Source organism: Pistacia vera, unplaced genomic scaffold (genome assembly GCF_008641045.1).
Source record: "Pistacia vera cultivar Batoury unplaced genomic scaffold, PisVer_v2 Contig36, whole genome shotgun sequence".
NCBI lineage: Eukaryota > Viridiplantae > Streptophyta > Magnoliopsida > Sapindales > Anacardiaceae > Pistacia > Pistacia vera.
This window is the reverse complement of record NW_022196179.1, coordinates 1,593,132-1,604,535: the sequence shown is the minus strand read 5'-3', so window position 1 is coordinate 1,604,535 and position 11,404 is coordinate 1,593,132. Positions and strand designations below refer to the sequence as shown.

Here is an 11,404-nt window from a genome sequence, read left to right as displayed (position 1 = left end):
ACATTATTTTCATATTGATTTTTGAGTGATTTTGGATTAACAAGGTTGGAAGATTTGAGGAAACGAGTGGATTCATCAAATTAGGGAGATTCTTTTCCTTTTCCTTTGTATCCATTATGTTGAACTTGGAGTTTTTCATTTCTTTTAATTGTTTATTTGATTTAGCCATGAACTAACCTATTTTGGGTTAGGTTTTAATGTAGTTCGGATTCTAATGGGTTAGAGAATTGTTGATTATTAATTTCATATAATTTTGTGTTGATTGTGTGATTATTCTGTTTTTATTGTTTGTATGTGATGAACATGATAAGATCGAGAGATAATTTATGTTCAGCGTCTTGGATAATCACCGTTGTATTATTGGATGCTAGAGATAGATTCAAGAACCGATGAAATCAATCTAGGATTCTTGTGCTAAATGAACTTAGATTTATTAACTTTCATTTTGTTGGGTGCAGAAGGTTAATAGGGAAGAGTAGGACAACATAGCCTGAGAAGGTATGTTGGACACTTTAGAGAGTTCGATTTACAATCAATGCATGAGAATTTGAATTTAGTTTAATTCTTAAAGTTTAACCCATAGAGTCCGAATGAAGTCAAAACCCTACCCGTTTGTTTGAATTGATTTTATCCAGTTTAAATCTTGCCTTCATAGTTTAAGTTTATTTTAGTCAAATTTTGTTTCAATCATACTTTAAATTGCTCCCTTTAATCCAAAAAGAATTTGATTGCTTCAACTTGAGAACGTTAGGAAACTTAGTGCTTAGCAACAATCCTTGTGGGAACGATACTCACTCATCATTATATTCCTTGTGCAATTAGTATACTTGCTACATATTGCATGTTGTAGGAAACACGCATCAAGTTTTTTGCGTCGTTGCCAGGGATTGAGTTTTAAGTTAACATTGAGTTTTTCTATAGTTAGCTAGATTGAAGTTTTAATTTTTGTTTTAAATTTTCAGTTGGTTTGCGATCTTACTTTCTTTCATTAATTCTGTGCAGTTTATACGAAAAGCAAGACGTCAGCCAGTGGTTCCTGTCGATCTTGAGATTGAGAGAACCGCCAGACGACTTAACAAAGAGATAAGAGAAAGAGGGGACATAGTGGTTGAAACAGAAGAGATAGTTGTTGAAATGGCAGAACCAGAGAACAGGACATTAAAGGAATTCTCAGTTCCCATGGTTAATGGTAGTGGGTCGAGTATTACTAGGCTTACGATGCAAGCCAACAACTTTGAGATTAAGCCGGCAATCATTCAGATGATCCAGCAGTCGGTAAGGTTTAATGGAGATTTGAAGGAAGATCCGAATCAGCATATTGCAAATTTCTTGGAAATTTGTAACACTTTCAAGTCGAACGGAGTTTTTGATGATGCCATTAGGTTAAGGTTATTCCCATTCTCATTGGGGGATAAAGCTAAGGGGTGGTTAATGGCACTACCAGCAGGGACTATCACAACTTGGAATGATGTAGCATAGAAGTTCCTGACTAAGTTCTTTCCTCCAGCAAAATCAGCAAAACTGAGAAATGATATCACATCATTTCTACAAGAGGAATCCGAGTCATTGTATGAGGCTTGGGAGAGGTACAAGGAATTGATGAGGAAATGTCCATACCATGGGTTGCCAGTTTGGCTTAAAGTCTAAACTTTCTACAATGGACTGATGGGTAACATGCAAACCATGGTGGATGCAGCATCAGAAGGAGCTTTGCAGAATAAGACACCAGAGGAGGCTTATGTGTTGCTTGAGGTTTTGGCAAGCAACAACTATCAAAGACCAAATGAGAGAGCAATACCAAGAAAATCTGCGGGTCTTCATGAAGTTGATGCTTTTACAGCCATCTCAGCCCAACTCACGGCACTTCAGAAACAGTTGGGAAGTATACCAGTAAACTCCATTCAAGCACCTCATTTAACTTGTGATTTTTGTGCAGGGAACCATGTGAGCAGCGAGTGTCAAGTGGGGAACACATTGTCATCTTCATCAACGGAGCAAGTGAACTACTTGGCAGGAAATCAGAGGCAACCAAACAACCTGTATTCCAACATATACAACTCGGGGTGGAGAAATCATCCAAATCTAGCTTGGGGCAATCAGAACCAGCAAAATAATCAATGGAACCAAAGGACAGTGCCGAATAGCCAACCAGGGGTGAATAATCAACCGGGAGATCCAAGAGTGACAATGTTGGAAGACATGTTTGGGAAATTTATGCAGAAGACCACAGGATTTATGAATGAGACGAGGACAAATTTTAGAAATCAAGGGGCGTCCATTCGGAATCTTGAGGTACAGATGGGCCAATTGGCCGAGAAGCTAAATAAGAGACCGTAGGGTTCCTTACCAAGCAATACAGTCACTAACCCACGTGAGCAAGCAAATGCCATAATTTTGAGGAATGGGATAGTTTTGGAAGAGGTTGAACAAGCTAGAAAGAAAGAAACTAAAAAGGAAGAATCTGAAGAGGAAGTTGATGAAGAGATTGTAGTTGATGAAAAACCAAGCGGTTTGGAGGAAGAGAACAAGAAGAAGGAGGAAAGACAAAAGAAGAAGGAGAAATTGCCATTCCCCGAGATACCACTAGATTTAGCACATCACACTCCACCCGTACCTTTTCCTCAGAGACTGAAGAAGAAAAATCAGGATAAGCAGTTTTTAAAATTTATTGAAATTTTTAAAAAGTTGCGTATTAACATTCCTTTTGCAGATGCATTGCAGCAGATGCCGAGCTACATGAAGTTCCCGAAGAAAATCCTTTCGAACAAAAGGAAGTTAGAAGATGAGGAAACGGTCATGCTTACGGAGGAGTGCAGTGCCATTCTCCAGAAGAAATTACCCCCGAAGCTCAAACATCCAGGGTGTTTTACTATTCCTTGTATCATAGGAGATATTATGTTTGATCGGGTTTTATGTTATTTAGGTGCTAGTATTAATTTAATGCCCTTTTCTGTTTTCAAGAGATTGGGAATTGGTGAAGTGAAGCCAACGACCATGTCGTTGCAACTAGCGGATAGGTCCATAAAATATCCGAGGGGGATCGTGGAGGATGTGTTAGTGAAGGTGGACAAGATAATTTTTCCAGCTGATTTTGTTATTCTGGATATGGAAGAGGATAAGGAAATGCCTCTTATTTTGGGCCGACCATTCTTGGCCACGGGGAGAGCACTAATAGATGTGCAGGAAGGAAAGTTACTATTGAGAGTTCAAGATGAAACAGTAACTTTCAATGTCTTTGAGGTGATGAAGTTTCCATCCGAAACGGATTCGTGTTTTAGTGTCGATGTGGTGGACAAATTGGTTGTGGAATCCATCGAAGAAAACACCCCACAATTACCTCTAGAAACATGTATAGCCAAATCCAAAATAGTAGAGGTAGATGATTCAGCGAGTAATGAATGTGCTAGGTTGTTAGAAGCACTTCAACTGATTGATGAGAGTCAGGATTTAGAATTTGACGAGTTTGATTTCGAAAAAGAGAAGGAAAAGGAAAAAAATGAAGAACCTCTAAAGCTTGGGTTGAAACCTTTACCTTCCCACCTCAAATATGTATACCTTGGGGATTCAAAAACCTTCCCAGTGATCATTAGTTCAGGATTGAGTAAATTGGAGGAAGAGTGGTTGATTAGGGTGTTGAGGGAACATAGACTAGCAATTGGATGGACGATTTTGAACATTAGAGGCATCTCGCCATCATTTTGCATGCATAAGATACTCATAGAGGATGATATTAAGCCTAGGGTGCAACCACAGCGAAGATTGAATCCTTCGATGAAGGAAATGGTGAGAAAAGAGGTGGTGAAACTCTTAGATGCGGGGATTATCTATCCTATTTTCGATAGTCCATGGGTGAGCCCGGTACAAGTAGTCCCAAAGAAATGAGGTATCACGGTAGTAAGGAATGAGAGTAATGAATTGATACCAACTAGGACAGTGACGGGCTGGAGAGTGTGCATTGATTATCGGAAATTGAATAAGGCAACAAGGAAGGATCATTTTGCACTACCTTTCATTGATGAGATGTTGGAAAGGTTGGCAGGACATGCCTATTACTGTTTCTTGGATGGGTATTCAGGATACAACCAGATTGCCATCGCTCTTGAGGATCAAGAGAAAACGACCTTTACTTGCCCCTACGGCACCTTTGCTTACCGAAGGATGCCTTTTGGGTTATGCAATGCACCAGCAACATTCCAGAGATGCATGATGTTGATCTTTGGAGACATGGCGGAACGGTTCATAGAAGTCTTCATGGATGACTTCTCAGTTTTTGGTTCGTCTTTTGATAGTTGTCTAACTAATCTTTCTCTTGTTTTGCAGTGATGTAAGGAGACGAACCTAGTGCTCAATTGGGAGAAGTGTCATTTCATGGTCCAAGAGGGAATAGTTCTCGGTCATAGGATTTCAAAGGATGGAATAGAAGTTGATCGAGCAAAGACTGAAGTGATAGAGAAGCTGCCACCACCATCGAATGTCAAAGTGGTCTGAAGTTTCTTGAGGCATGCAGGGTTTTACAGATGCTTCATCAAGGATTTTTCTAAGATTTCTAAACCCTTGTGCAATTTGTTGAATAAAGATATTGTTTTTGACTTTAATGATGAATGCATGCATGCCTTTCTAACTCTGAAAAAATTATTAATATCTGCACCTATTATTGTAGTTCCCGATTGGGGACTGCCATTTGAATTAATGTGTGATGCTAGTGATTTTGCTTTAGGGGTAGTTTTAGGATAGCGGAAGAACAAAATGTTGCATGTAATTCAATATGCTAGTAAAACACTCACTGATGCACAATTGAATTACACCACCACTGAAAAAGAATTGTTGGCTGTAGTTTTTGCTTTTGACAAGTTTCGTTCATATTTGTTAGGTGCAAAGGTGATCGTCTACATGGACCATTCAGCACTTAGGCACCTATTGGCAAAGCAAGAAGCGAAACCTCGGCTCATAAGATGGATCTTATTGCTTCAGGAGTTTGAGTTGGAAATTCGCGATAAGAAGGGGTCAGAAAATGTGGTGGCAGATCACTTATCGAGAATTGAGAGACCACTTCAGGGAAATGTGGAGGAAATCCCTATTAGAGAAACCTTTCCGGATGAGAAGTTGATGAGAGTGGATGAAGCACCATGGTGTGCAGACTTTGCAAATTATTTGTCGTCAAAGGTGCTCCCAAGCGGTATGACGTTCTAACAAAAGAGCAAATTTTTCTCAGATTTGAAGTACTACTTTTGGGAAGAACCATTTCTATACAGACATTATGCTGACCAAGTGATACGGAGATGTGTCCCGGAGGAGAAGATGAAAAACATTTTACGACATTGTCACGAGAGGGAAGTAGGTGGCCATTTTGGAGGAACTAGGACAGCAGCTAAGGTTCTACAATCGGGGTTTTATTGGTCAACCCTCTTTAAGGATTCATTCCGAATGATTCAGGAGTGCGACCAATGTCAACGGAGTGGTAATATTTCAAAAAGAGATGAGATGCCGTTGAACAACATCCTGGTGATTGAGCTTTTCGATGTGTGGGGGATTGATTTCATGGGTCCCTTCCCAAACTCTTTTGGGAATACATTTATCTTTGTAGCAGTGGATTACGTGTCGAAGTGGGTTGAAGCAGTAGCATTACTGACTAATGATGCCAAGGTAGTGATTACATTTGTGAGAAAGCATATTTTCTCAAGGTCTGGGGTACCACGGGCAATTATTAGTGATGGAGGTTCCCACTTTTGCAATAGGCAATTGGATGCACTATTGGGTAAGTATGGAGTGACACATAGAGTTGCAACGCCTTACCGTCCACAAACGAGCGGGCAAGTGGAACTATCTAATAGAGAGCTTAAAGGCATTTTAGAAAAGACAGTTAATGCATCCAGGAAGGATTGGTCATTGAAATTAGATGATGCATTGTGGGCTTACCGAATTGCATTCAAGAATCCGATTGGTATGTCCCCATTTAGAATGGTTTATGGGAAAGCATGCACTTACCGGTGGAACTCAAGCATAAAGCATACTGGGCAGTCAAGCAGCTAAATATGGATTTAAGAGTTGCTGGGGAGGAAAGGATGCTGACTTTGAACGAACTCGATGAGTTCCGTCTTGAAGCATATGAAAATGCTCGAATTTACAAGGAGAAGACAAAAGGGTGGCATGACAAGCATATCAGGAAGACGGATTTTGAAGTGGGGCAAAAAGTGTTGTTGTTCAACTATAGACTTAGGCTATTCCCCGGAAAACTTAAGTTTAGATGGTCCGGACCATTCACGATTACAAGAATTCACTCATCCGGAGCAGTGGAAGTTACACATGAAGAAAAGGGCACTTTTACAGTCAATGGACAGAGATTGAAGCCATACATTGATGGGGTGATGAGTTGCAAATCCATCCCAATATGGCTTGACATTCCGACTTGAAAAATTGAGAGAGTCGAGCTTACCGACTATAAACAAACGCTTCTTGGGAGGCAACCCAAGTGTTTTAAATTTTTGTTCTTCTATTTTTATTTTAGTGCGTTGAATGTTTTTGATTCTTTTTAATTTTTGTGTTTTTGGGTGTTTCAGGTGAAGTTTTCAGCTAATGCACGGAAGGAAAATACTCCAGACTTCTCCGGGGTGAAGAATACCGGTGAAGAATTTGTCTTCGTCGCGGCGAAGAAGGTAGGACGAAATTTTTCTAAGGAAATTTCGCCACGGCGAAGATTTTTTCTTGCCGCGACGATTAGCCACTGTATTTTTTTCGCCCCGGCGAAGTATTTTTCTTTGCCGCGGCAAAAACTGGGTTTCAAATTAGTGTTCATGAATGAAGAACTTCGCCGCGGCAAAGTTTGTTCTTCGCCGAGGCGAAACTTGGGTTTCCAATTAGGGTTCATAAACAAAGAACTTCCACGCATTTTGTCTTTTCATTTTCCACGCGTTGTGTCAAATATTTTTGAGAGAAAAATTTTCCAATGTCAATCCTTTGCCTCCCAAGTGCTTTCCTAACCAAAGTTTTCACTCCTTAACCTTCCTAAACACCAAAACAACTCATTTCAACAACAAATTTTTCGAAAATTTCACGAAAATTTCAATTTCAAGAAAATTGGGGCTTTTCAATCTGGGCTGACTCTGAGTAAATTGGTGGCAAATAATCCTTCATTTTGGTAAGATCTCAAGTTCCTTAAACTCATTTTCGTAAAATTTCAAGTTTTAAGTTGTAGATCTGAGAAATTTAATTTTGGTTGAATTGCGGATATTGTGAGTTGGATTTTGTTGAAGAAGGATTTATTGTGCTTATTGTGATTTTGAGGAGTGTGGGTGTTGAATTTTTGGAGTGTGTTGTTGAATTCGGAGAAATCGTTGTTTGGGGGTCTAATTGCAGATTCTTGGAAGTGTTGTTCATTTTCTTTTTTAGGTTTGAATTGGTTGTTGTGGGGAACCTAGGCTTGAATATTTGGGTTGTGTTGTGAATTGTATTATAGGAAATGGCACCCAAAATTAAGTTGCCATCCAAAGGAAAGGGAAAAGGAAAGAAAGTGGATAGCCATTTTGTGAATGAAGAGGCCTAGAAACGATATCAAGTGGCTATCCAAAGAAGAGATAAGGGCTTTATTCCTGAGCGTGGATTGACCGCGAGTCTGGCGTTGGATTGGAGTCGAGGGAGATGATGGGAACTATTCATGATTGTTCCTACACAACCGGCTGTAGAGCCGCTAGTAAGGGAGTTTTATGCCAATCTCCCGGATTATGATGAGGGTTTTGCATTTGTGAGATGGGTTGATGTGCCATTTAAAGCAGATGAGATCAACAAGTTTTACAACTTGCCTAGATTTGATCAGGATGAGTACGGAAGGTTTAGGGGGACACAGTTTGAGGATAGTATCATTCCTCTAGTCATTGCAAAACCAGAGGCAACTTGGTCAGTGTCAAAGAAACAAAAGAAGACCATTAAGGGAACTTCTTTGACACCGCTTGCTTGAGTGTGGCAGTATTTTGTTAGTGCGAAATTGATGCCGAAAATGCACTATACCACAGTAACTTACAAAAAAGCATTCCTGCTTTATTCCATTGCCACAGGAAAGAGTATCGATATGGGAAGAATTATCTTTAACAACATTCATCATGCCGCCAAACCAGGGCGATCAAGTTATTCTTTCCCACATCTCATCACAGCTTTGTGCATTAGAGTTGGAGCCAAGGTAGGAGATGATGAGCAACATATTCAGGCTGCCCCTATCCTCGATATAGATTATTTCCAGAAGCATCTTGAACGTCCAGAAGCTGATCAACCAAGGGCAGGAACGAAACGGCAGAGAACCACACAAGGCCCTGTCACATCCTCCAGCTCCACAGCTACACAGAAAGAGATGATGCAGCAGATGATGGGTTTGATGAAACGGATGACAAAACGTCAGGATTGGTTGGTTGATCAGACCCACATGATGTATGAGATGCAGAAGAGTAGCTTTAACAAGCTCAACGTTGACACTTCAGGATTCCAATGGGCCGATTGGGATTCAGATGAGTGGATGGGCTCCAAATCAGAAGAGGAAGACGAGGAAGAAGAGGAAGACGAGGGCGGAGAAGAATGAGCGTCGGAACACCTGTGTTGTTGTCTTTATTTTCATTTGTTTATTGAATTGGTTTTTCATTTCAAACATTAAACTCAACTCTGAGTTTTGTTTTGGATTTGTGTAGTGTTTTAGTTGTTTCATTTTCTTTTAAGTTGTAGTTGTTGCAAGGACAAGATTAGGATGTAATATTTTCAATTTAGTTTGTGAATTTTTGCTAACACAATGGACACCATAGTTCTTTTGTTTTGACAGATGTTGGGTGATGACAAAGTGTGCAATGTGGAGCGACACTTCACAGATTAACCAGGGAACTTTCTTGTACCTTTGTTATTTTTTATTTTCTATTCCAAATTTATGCGTAATGGGACATTGGGGACAATGTCATCTTTTGTTTGGGGGTAGGAAAATTAGGAATTTTTGAACTTTCGTTATTTTTGTTTTAGTTTGATTGTTTTTGGCGATGATGAATTGTATAAATCAATGATGCGAATTGGATTGTTGCATTTTTATTGTTGAGAAATGTTAAGCATTGCTTCAAGTTTAGGTTTATTGACTGAATTTTGATTGAGGTTTGTTGAGTGGTTCAACCACCATTTTCATTTTTTTCGGCATGCTTAGATTCATTTTATGTACTTGGGTAAAGTTTGATAATGTTGGTGGACTCTAGAACCTAGTAGAGAAGTGCTTGAGGCGAAATTCTAGGATTAGACATGGTTGAGGAGATGACTTAGGCATTCTTTTGGAACGTTTGAGCCTTTCTAGCGAACCCAGGAATAAAATTGTCCCTAGTCACCCGTTTGAGCCTTATGAATCATTATTGCTTCATTTTTCTTGGCTAACCAAAAATTGTCCGATCCTTGTACCCTAAATACTCTGTCGTACCCTTAGGAGAATTCGATCCTAATGCAAACACAAAGAAAGGGAAGAGTTGTACGAATTGACAAAAAAATTAATTTGGGGGTTGTGAGAAGGGCAATAGAAATAAAAGAGGTAGTTCACCTCAATTCAATGGATGTGTCTTGATTGTATAAATGATTGTGGAAAAAAAAAAATTCTTTTGCCAAGTTGAAGGGTATCTCGGCTGGAAACCAGTAATCGCCTTAAAAACTGCGTAGCAGACTTGGCGACTTCGAGTTTAACAACGCCACGTACACCTTCGACCCACGCATTTATGGTATCAGAAATAAGAAAGACAAAAGTTTGAGGGGTGTAAATTAGTGGATATGTTGATTGGTGGGTGGGAAGAAATGGAGTTCAATATGAATTGAGTGTTTGCATGAGGAAAATCGAGTTCTTTTTCTTTGTATTTCCTATCCTTTTTCTTGGAACCCACTTCCCGAGCCTAAATTTACAAGCTTATAAAGACCTGCTGATTCTTATCTTTGTCTAGTCCTCATTAGTGGAGAGTAGTTCGATATTTAGGCTTATGGAGTCTGCCAACATTTGATAAACTTTGCATTCCTGCATAAAATAATCCAGGAAGTCGGAAGGTGGATTGAAGTGGGGATTACCTACTCGGGGGACCAATTGAGAAAGAAAGTCGATGCAACTTATAACTTCTTGGAGTGTTAAACATTTTTCTTTTAATAATTTTGCAACAACTTTTAAGATTGGTATAAATTCTAGGCAGTTGTTTTGTGAGTCGAGTCTTTTGTTTCTCTTATTTAATTTGTGTCATCTGCTGTTTTGTGTTTTTGTACGTTTGTGTTTATTTCTTTTATCTTGTTGTGTACCTGATGCTCGGGGATGAGCATCACCTTAGTTTGGGGGTATTTGATAATCTGAGGATTATACTAGTTTATTTAAGCTTTTAGGCCGGATTTTAGATACTTCTTAGTCTATTTTTGCCTGAATTGATACTTAATTCCTTACAATTCGTGTTTCAGGTTAAAAATGGAAATTTGGAGCAAATAAAGGTGGATTTGGAGTTTTTGGACTCAGAAGCATGCGGAGGGCAATCCTGGAATTTCAGAATTCTTTAGGAAGCTTTGCCGTGGCGAAGGTTGTTCTTTGCCGCGGCGAAATGGGCCAGTGACGCACCAGATTCAGATTCTATCTTTGCCGTGGCGAGATTCCTTCTTCACCGCGGCGAAGTCTGCGTATTCCACTTTTTGTAAAACGCATAGTTTCGTGTTTAGGCTAAGTTGTATTATTTTGGGCGAGGTATAAATTGGAGACTTAGTCTATTTGTCTAGGGCGTTCGTGGAGTGATAGAGAGAGTTTTTCACATTATTTTCATATTGATTTTTGAGTGATTTTGGATTAACAAGGTTGGAAGATTCGAGGAAACGAGTGGATTCATCAAATTAGGGAGATTCTTTTCCTTTTCTTTTGTATCCATTATGTTGAACCTGGAGTTTTTCATTTCTTTTAATTCTTTATTTGATTTAGCCATGAACTAACCTATTTTGGGTTAGGGTTTTGATGTAGTTCGGATTCTAATCGGTTAGAGAATTGATGATTATTAATTTCATATAATTTTGTGTTGATTGTGTGATTATTCTATTTTTATTGTTTGTATGTGATGAACATGATGAGATCAAGAGATAATTTATGTTAAGCGTCTTGGATAATCACCGTTGTATTATTGGATGCTAGAGATAGATTCAAGAACCGATGAAATCAATCTAGGATTCTTGTGCTAAATGAACTTAGATTTATTAACTTTCATTTTGTTGGGTGCGGAAGGTTAATAGGGAAAAGTAGGACAACATAGCCTGAGAAGGTATGTTGGACACCTTAGAGAGTTCGATTTACAATCAATGCATGAGAATTTGAATTTAGTTTAATTCTTAAAGTTTAACCCATAGAGTCCGAATGAAGTCAAAACCCTACCCGTTTGTTTGAATTGATTTTATC

General features: G+C 39.1%; 1 non-coding gene across 1 annotated transcript; it reads right to left on the bottom strand.

The window, feature by feature from the left end:
• Positions 1 to 1,518: 1,518 nt before the first annotated feature.
• Positions 1,519 to 1,625, bottom strand: LOC116139979. Its single transcript, XR_004129536.1, has one exon. It is a non-coding gene; the product is annotated as a small nucleolar RNA R71 (small nucleolar RNA).
• Positions 1,626 to 11,404: the final 9,779 nt, after the last annotated feature.